Raw genomic sequence first — 9,761 nt, forward strand, 5'->3', positions numbered from 1 at the left:
GTCAATAGCGCCGCGTTTAAATTCATTTAAAAAAATCTAGATTTCTCAGTGTTGATTTGCTGGGTTTGCCGGTAAGTGAGAGAGCACACGAGACCAGCCACTTTACTAATGTCACATTTGACTGGTGCCTTTCGAGCGGTCTAGCCTCTTAAGCGCTTTCGACGTGCTTCGCTCGTCAACGTGATGCTTGTGAACTTTGCTTTTAACGAACTCAGCTCGTCCACGGCAATAATTGCGTTTACAAAGCGACGTGGTCGAATGGAGTACATCTACTTAGTTTGGTTGGTTTTTGGGAAGCCCCTTTTGGCAGGAGGTTTTGAAAGAGGGCGTCTCCCGCTGACAGCTCGCTTGTCGGAGCGAGCCGTGTGGTAAACTTCGGACGCCATTCCGTGCTTCATGTAGAGTTCGCTCACTTCATGACTTGCCTTATCAGAAGAAGAATGAATGAAAAAAAGCTTTATTTGGCGCAGAACTTTGTTTCGCCTAATAGGTGATATTGAAGGACCGTAATATAAAGCCTTTACCTCGTTTCTGACTATACCGTTCGCGAGAATGACAAATACATTTAGGTATATATTGCTTAGAGTTGAGATAAAATGAGGTTTGAGCGCTGGAAGTGTGAAGTGAATTGGTTAAAGTCTTTTTGGAAGTGTTTTGTAGAACGAGATTTTTCTAAACATGCTCTGTAAAAGGAGCAAATTAAGGTAATTTTTCGTCGGAATAGTAATGCGTTTAGGGGATGGAGTGCTCTGTTGGGGGTGTTCGCATTGGCATGGTTGAAGTATAGCGCTGTAACACATTCGCCGGCGGCGGGTTTATTCAGAGCGTCGCGCTCTAGCTCAAAGCGTTTGGAAGCGCTCCCACCTTCAACCATGGAGCGCGTCCGAGATTCGACAGAACATTGATCACGTGGTTACTGCGATTGCCCTGTAAACAGCCGGCATGTTCGGGTGGGGCAGGCTTTCTCTGGCTTCAGTCTAGAAAGGGCTTCGTATCGCGGCAAACCGAGTTGGTTTGCGGTAGGAGCCAGTCCACTGTACCTCAAGTCAGTGTGCAGATGTACTGCTTGAGATAACTGACCCCGTCTCGAACTTCACCCAAACACGCGTTGAAACGCATCCGATGTAATTGTTTCGAGCTCGCATGTAGCTACCCCTGGTCATTGTGCGCCTATCGAAAGTTCGGTACACGAGTGTTTTTTTTTTTTACTTTCTTACAAGGCAAAACACAGAGCCTGCGAACTTGCACTAAGCAGAACATGAATGTAGCCAGTGGGCCATCGCGTCGAGTTTAGGAACACCTTTGGGTGTGCAGTGCATTACTTCACAAAATAACCGTGCTGAATCAAATAATACGAGTGCTGGGAGTGACAAGAAAGGGGGCCATCTTTAGAGCTAGCAGCAGTAATTTGTGTAGAGAGAAATGAAGCCGTCATGTCAGGAATCTTTAACGTATTTCTAGGAGCTGTATATTTCCCAATTTTTCGCCGCCGCGGCAAAGCTGTTCTGTCACGGCGAGAGTCAACTTTAGCTGATAACGAGAATTCCCATCTTATTTCAGCGCAAGATCTGCCATCTTTTACAGCGAACCCAGCTTTATAGTGTATGGAGTGCCCTCTTAAAAGTTGTTGTCATGCCTTATGAGCACGCGTTGTCACATCGTTTTAAGAGGGTAGGGGCCAAGTATGGTTTGAGGGTCGTTTTTTCTGCTCCGATGAAGCTGGGTAAATTAGGGGCAGCAGTTTAGAGAAAGCCGGAAGGCTTTAAACGGAATGCTGCACGCAAGGTAAATCATGTCAATAAGTACATCAGTTGCAAGAAGGGCGCTGTCTACCAAATTCCTTTATCTTGTGGTCAAACTTACATAGGCCAGACAGGCCGTTGCATCAATATTAGACTAATGGAGCATGCCAATTCATTGGACAAAAAAGACACTAACCTGGCAAAGCATTGCAGTATTTGTAGATGCGTACCTTTCTTTGACGATATACAATTGTTATTTTTTCATAGTGACAAGACTACCAGGGAAGTCGCTGAAGCATTCCGTATCATCAGAAAATCTAATAGTTGCGTTAGCAAAACATCTTTAATCTTGTCAGCGAAAGAAATGGCATTGCTGCATAAAGGGTAGATTGCAAGGCAGGTACATCGCGTGCGTATGTTGGCTGTCCGGAGTTTGTATCTGATCATCGATGTATGACCGGGCGCATGCGTGCCCAGTTTTGTATGTATAAGTTGATTTCTTACTTCAACTAAATCAGTTGTAAGTTCAGCGCCGTGCTGTCTCCTCCTCTTTCTGGTCCTGTCGTCTAGCTCTGTTTGAATTTTATTGTTACCTTAATTCTTAACCTCACCTACTCTTCTATTTCCATTTTTTTTTTCTTCCCTCCTACTCAATTTAATATACTCTTTCAGGTTTTTAAGCTTATATGAACTGTACGACCCTCCTTCTCCCATGTACACTTGCCCCCGCCCGCTTCTGCGCACGTCACCCTCGTATTTGTTATTCCGGTTTTGGTCCGCCCCCTCTCTTTCCCTTTTTATATATATATTTTTTGAGACACGTTCTCCAACACATCCCGAAGTCCCAGACGTCAATATGTCTCTATCGGCGCCTCAACCCATGGTATTGCCATTTCTGGATGCCGCCGTAGCGACACCTGTGTTGAGCGACTTGTGCCAATGCCCCTTGAAAGACCATGCCGCTGCCTGTAAGTCACCCCACGCATTGCACCGCAGACTCCTTGTCGCCATCTTAACTACTTCATAATTACTCGACGTATTGCTGCTATGCTACTCAAGTCACTCTTTCAACTCATGTTTTCTTTAGGGGGGGGGGGGGGGGGGCTGTGTTACTCGCGCACTGACCGCCTAACCGGCTCTTCTAATGCCACAAAAACATGTCGCCAACGACACCCCTGAACGCTCCCTAACCTCACGCTCCCCCAACGCCACCCCATGCCCCTTCTTTCTTTATATTCTTTTTCGTCTTGGTGTCTCCCGGTTTTTGTTTTCTTCTTCTTCTTTTCTTTCTTTTCTTTTCTCCCCGCCTTCCCACTCTCATGCTCTTGTCCCCTCGTCTTGGGAAGGAATCTCACAGACGTCAGGTGAATCATTACCTCTGAAGTCTCTCCCTTTATCTTAGTCTCTCCACCGACATCACGTGACGTCATTGCACTAACCCTTTAACACTGCACGGTCTGCGCACAGGCCCTCAGAATTTTTACAAAGAAAGAGATTAAGAAACACGTCATATACTGGTTCCCGGCACACTTAGGACTAAAGATCGGCGACGTCCCCAACCTTAGCGAGGCGGCGCACGAGGCTGCGCGCGCGCTTACAGACCGCGCGGCTTTACCCGACCACTCGGAGAACAAGGACGCCCCCTCTACATACAATGAAATCACGAAACACTACTACCTACAACGCAGAAAGCAAAGCACGCCACACCGCACGCTCACTCAAGCTCAAGCGGTTACACTCAGAATGCTACAGACAGACACATACCCCACGCAAAACAGACTACACCATTACATGCCTGAGCTTTACGACAAGTCTTATTGCACCAATTGCAATATCATCCCTTAACGTCTATTATTTACTCTTGCCGTGCTCGCAAGCTCACATAAACTGCGAACAGGACAAGCGCAAGTTTGAGGAAGCAATCCGCAGCGAAGAACTAGCTCCCCAACTCTAGGCCGTCCAGCAGGTCCACGACGTTGCCAGGAAACTCAACCTCCCGGTTCCGTCGTGGGAGACGCCCACTCCATGAGAGCCGAAGGCTCTCGTGGCCTGCAGGACCTCGAATAAAGTTGATTTCCTTCCTTCCTTAAAACTAACATGCCCAGGATCACGAGGCCGCCTTTGACGAGCTACGTCCTCCTATCGAAATGTTGGCCAGCCTTTCTGAGGCACCTTATCCCTGTTTACAAACTTTATACCACAGTGTGCTATTCTATCTGTCAGCCCCTTTCTTGATTTTAAAATTCTATTGAAGCATTCTTCCCTTTTTACCTACTGCCATCGGATTCATGGCCGGCCCTCCGTAGTGGGTTGAGCCATTTCGGTAGGCACCAAACCAAACCAAACCCACGCTGGCTGAACCGCCCCGCTTGCAGCTCCCGTAGACACTAGATCAGCAGCTCTCTCTACGTATTGTGTGGAAGGCCATGCAGAATAGAGCCCCAGTTAAGCCAGCTCCTTCGGCTCATCCGTAAGTTGCCGGTAGTCCGCAATAGAGACGGAGAGTTTGGTGGCGTACGACGCCACATTCAAGCACACGGTTGTCGTGTATGCCGAGGAGCGCGGTTGACGAGCAGCCGGACTCAGCTTCGGCGTCGACGAAATGTGCGTACGTCGGTGGCTGAAACAGAACGAGGAGTTCACCGCATTGAACAAATCGAGGAAGGTGTGCTGCGCGGGAAACTGTGCAAGCTCCCGGGACACGTAGCCGCAAAAATTTGACCGAATAGCCCGGTCTCGTGTGAGGACTGCACCTCGACAAATTGGCCCAAATTAGATTTACGGGCCTTATCGAGATTATATCCTATATACAGGCCTCATACACCACGCGTAGTGGTGGTGGAAATATGGTGCGTCGCTGCAGCTGCGCTTCAATGCTAACCACAACAACGTCGACCAAACGCCGTATCCAGAGAGAGAGAGAGAGGGAAAACATTTATTTGTCATGAAATCTGACTCGGGACGCCCTCTCAGCTTTTCTGTCATAATAAATGTGTTTCTCTCTGTGACTTGATAATGATGATGATAACCATAAAGAAAGCGGTATACCTTGTCTTGTCTTCTATCCTCAACAGTGGCGCGTGCCCACTATGGCGGAGTGGCCAAGAAGCAGGCGGTTTTCCGTATGCTTAGAAGTAAAGCGAAACTAGACTTGAATAGTGGAGCGGGGACGATAGAACTGTAATTGAGAGGTGTAATGAAAATATTGTTAAGAATTTTGATAAATTAATCACACACTCAGTGGGTCGGCCAAAACTTCATCTCCTTCATTTAATGTATTGCGCGTGCCCAAGAGGATGGGATGGGCAATGGTTCGCAATAGAAACAGAACATGGTTCTTTCTTTTTGTTTACCTACTGATCAGTACTACCTATATTTAATTAATAGTGATTCTAAATTGTTTCTCTTGTGTTATTGTTCTTTTTTTAAACGTTGTCATGCCAATTTTCACGAAGATGATAGATTTTGAAAATAATGTGATCTAGTGTTAACAACTATGAAAGTATGAGCAACATGAGAGTGACCCTGTAGCAATGACGTACTCATGCACAATATTGTTCTTGTTCGCTAGTGAAATGGCGCAACCCACTCAGGGGGATCGGCCATCGATCGGGCGCTGAAGGAACTGTTAGGATTCTTTATTTTTTTTTTTTTTGACACAGTTCATCCCAAGCCGAGGTATTACTTCAGCGTCTTCTTTTGCCTTCATCGTGCTTATTCAGCTGCATACACTATACATATCTGAAATTTTCACTTTTTAGGTGAGAAAGAGAGAAATGTTTAATTTTGCGAAATTCGAAAATTACTACTCCCTGCCGCAACTACCACTGCCCAAAAAACTGGCCTATTGTTCGTAGTGGGTTGTGCCACTTTTCTCGCAACCAACCAAGCACAAACCGACACAGTACGAGACAGAAGAAGAGAAAGAAAAAAAAAGCGGAGCACGGCGTTCTACGGTCGCTGCAGAAACGTACGCCGTAAAACACGGTGAGTACTGCACCATCATTTCTTTCTCCATAGAGAACTCTAAGACGTCATTCCATCGCACTATGAGGACAGTAATCTCTCACCGCACATATGGAAGTAGGGGGCACTCTCTGCCTTGCGAATCATTTTCATGTGTTAGCTGGTTAACATTCCCCTGCACAAATAGGCGCCTAAAAACAGCCTGCAGAGAAACATTTCTTAGCAGGGTGCTTTTGAGGCTCACTCGGAGCGGTAGATGCACATGCAGGAGCCGGGGACACTGTGCGAGCAGCATTTAGCTGGTGTAAAATTTACCACGCACATAGCATTGATGCCAGAGCGCTATTTACCCCACGCTACCGGCAAATAAAAGCAAAATACAACGAAATTATTTTACTGTTGTTGCGGTGATTCGAATGTTCTGTGCACTCATCGTAGCTGGAATGTGTTTTCAGGGGAGGGCGGTAGTCGCCGCAGAGTAAGGAATTTTTCGATACTGAGGAGAAAAGTGGGAAAACGGCATTAAGAACGTTAGTCATACGTTGGCTTTGAACCGCTTATCTGATTTCCGGACACTTGGTGACAGTGAGCACCATGTGTCGGTGTCGTGATAGCATTATGTTACGGGCGACACCACTCGTGATGTCACGCAGCACATTTCAATTGACAGGAGAATGAAATGAGTGAGCGCTGTAGTCAGCAGATGGCGATAACTGCCCAGCGAGAACATTTTCTACTTTCGGTAGTTCAAACGCGAGGAAACACCATACGATACGACGTTCACTGTAGTGGTAAATTGCGTGCCGTTTCTACGTATGACTCACACATATGTGAAAGTTCCATTACAGTCAGTGGCAATAGTCACGCAAACGAGCCAAGTGTTCGTAGCAAATGGTGTTGTCTTTGGTACTTGCAGCTACTGTAATGTAACGCAGTCGACTCTACCCCCTCCCACCCATCCCCCTAAAGAAAGAGGTGCTAGCGGCAATCTTACGCTTTAAAATTGAAAAAAAAAATGCTTGACGTTCTCATATATTGTGCTACCGGGAGTCTTACACTTCAGATTGATATGACATGCACGGGCATTCAATCTTGCGTCATAGACGCAGTTCCTAAAGAAGCATTATAAAATAATATATTAGGAGTGTTTTTTTGGTTTCTTGTGTGTATTTGCGCGTGTGTTTGTTTTCACGTTTTTTTATAAAAGCGCAACGTAGGTTATCTCCAGCTAATATGTGCAGCTTTGCCGGCGTATATTAGCTAAAAACGTCCAAAAATCTTCGTATACAGTCGAAAGACTCTAATTGTTTAGAACTCTTTTGGCGTTAACAACTGCTTTGAGCATCCATCTCCGACATCCGTTTAGAGAAAATTACGCGATCTTCCGGGGTACGCCTTGCTACCCTTCACACACAAAGATTTGCGGTGCCAACTGCACATATTGTTTGCTTCCTACGACATACTTGTATCATTACCATTGGCCTTCTTTGTGCGTACAATCGTCATTATGAGGCCGGCATTTTCCGGCGGTCGTCGTCATACTGCAGGCATTAACGCTGACGCGTTGCTTTTAGCTGTACTGCGCATGTAATGATTTAAATATGGCAAAGATATGCAAGGCCTTTTTTTTTTTTGCTTTTCCTCAGCTAAGATTGAGGGAAGACCGATCGAACAGCAGCGGCAATCCTTAGGTATGAGCGGCATTGATCTCGGTAGACGCGACAGTGACAGCGCAGTCGAGAGCGCCGATCATAAAGAGTCTACGGGCACTCAGTGTGGAGCTTGTAGTCATCGCAGAAAATTCGTTGACCGATTTTAAAAACTCAGAGCTCGGCAACAATTCAAGCCATGATGGAAGAAATGCAGCTGCTAGTAGCTATGCACCACGACACACACTCTACCGCTGTGATCGACTGTAACTCCCGAGCACCCTGACTAGTTTACAAGATGGTTCAGCATGTACACTCAATCTACAGCCGCTGCATTTTTTTAGCGTGGGCCATCTCAAGCCTTATTGCGGAATCAGATGAAAAAGAAATGCGCCAGTTTCACTCTAACGTCCAAGCAATGACTGCTATAACGAGATATTTTGATATTGCAGGAGTCGAGGCTCCTAAATATATGGGCAGTAAAAATGGTGACGTTTGCTAATGAAGCACCAGGGGTGTCACGCGTCCCAAGACTAAACGTGAGCAGAGTTCATAATTGTAGCAGCGCGATCAAAACGACGACGGAGTGAAAGGACACATGGCGAGCGCTGACTCATTACTGAAACACACATCAGTAATGCAAGCGACACAGGTGGTTTTGATTGCGCTATTACCATTATGAATGTATACCAACTCGCCCAACTTTCCCACTTTAATAGGGAGCAGAGTTCACTGGAGGAACACAAGCGCTCAGGGTCTCAACACCGGTGTGATGACAAGCACTGGCACAGCGGACAGGGTGGGCGCTTCTTCCGTAGCGAACGTTCCTTGATGCCACTTCCTTCACCGGCTCAAGCCTGTTTCCGTCTCCGAAACTCAGCATATTACGCGAGCTCAAGGCCTGCCACCACGAAAAGACCTCCTAATGGAGGGAGGCTAGTCATGGCGCTACTATCGGTGGCATTCCAGCTGAAAGGAAACATTGTATTGAGGAGGAATGGAAAAAGCCAACATTTAGCTTTTTATATCTTCGTTACGAGATTGTTTTTTCACAAACTTCCGCGTCAATATCTTTAATAAAAAGCACCTCATTAGTCCCCGTCTGTCAATTTTGAATAAAACATGTTGCAGTGCCCGTTTAGGGGGAAAAAAAATAGGCGCGATCAGGCCAATTCACGGGGACAGGAACTTGGAACTTAACAGCGAAGTTTAAAAAGTTAAGTATCCAAGTGCCCCGTAGCAAGCGGTGTAATGAAAAATTTTAGGCGTAACATTCCGACATATGAAGCAGCGGTGTGGATTAGAGCGCTAACGTTGGGAGCGGATATTCCAGTTGGCAGTTGTGAGGAAAATGCGGCTGAGTAGGCCATTTAGTGCATAGGGCAGATGACCGGTTGTCTCTGAGAGTTACAAAAGTTGTACCATGGAAGTCAAGTGCAAATGAGAACACCGTAAAACTATTCATGGTGTGATGAAGTTAGGAAGTTTGAAGGCACAACATGAAATCAGCTAGCGCCAGACAGGGGTAATTGGAGATAGCTGCATGAGGCCTTTGTCCTGCAGTTAACACGAAAATAAACTGATGAGCAAATATCACATTTACACCATTAGCCAGGCTGACACGGAAGAATATGCAGCCATAAGGCGCAGTCGTAGAATGTGGGTACACACAGACATACGCTCGCCAACTAAGTGGCTGCCTCAAAAGAAATCGCAGCAGATCGCATCCAACGCTCGGCAGGAAAAGGGAAACACTTTTCTTCAGCGGCAGGTAAAGATTGGGGGTTTCTAAAAAGCTTATCGTGACATAGCATAACTCAGGAAAATTCGTGCACTTAAGTAAAAAAGCTAGGAACGAATGTGGGGACAACTTGCTGCTGGCGTAGCTAATGCATACTTCTCAACTATTAAAGTAGATATTTACAGGCAAATACAGCAACGTCAGCCCGAGACCAGAATTTCAATACAGCCGCTGCCAAACTCACGCCCCGTATTCTCTCTTGTGCCCGAAATTCTAGCTACACGATGTTTTTTTTTTCTCAGCAACGAGTTTTGTCTTAGCATGCTTCAAATACTATTTTTTTTTTTGTCGTTTAATGAGACCTTGCCTTTCATGTGGCAAGAATGGTGCCTTGGCGCAACTCTTGGTTATTGTCTTCGTTGCAGATCATGGCCGAAGAATCGGCAATGTCCACGGCAGAAAGCGGAGTGCCACCGCCACCCGGAGCTGCCGGGTGAGTGCAGGCGCACAAGAAGGTTGCGGCCATTATTGATAATGATGTGATAGCTTGCACAAAAGCTGTGCATCAATGTATACCTATCGCAATTTTGCTGCCTCGACGTTAACAATGTTGTTTTTGTGGCAGTAACTTGAATATTGTGAAGTTCTGCCACTACGAAAACA

Source organism: Dermacentor andersoni, chromosome 6 (assembly GCF_023375885.2).
Source record: "Dermacentor andersoni chromosome 6, qqDerAnde1_hic_scaffold, whole genome shotgun sequence".
Taxonomy (NCBI): Eukaryota; Metazoa; Arthropoda; class Arachnida; order Ixodida; family Ixodidae; genus Dermacentor; species Dermacentor andersoni.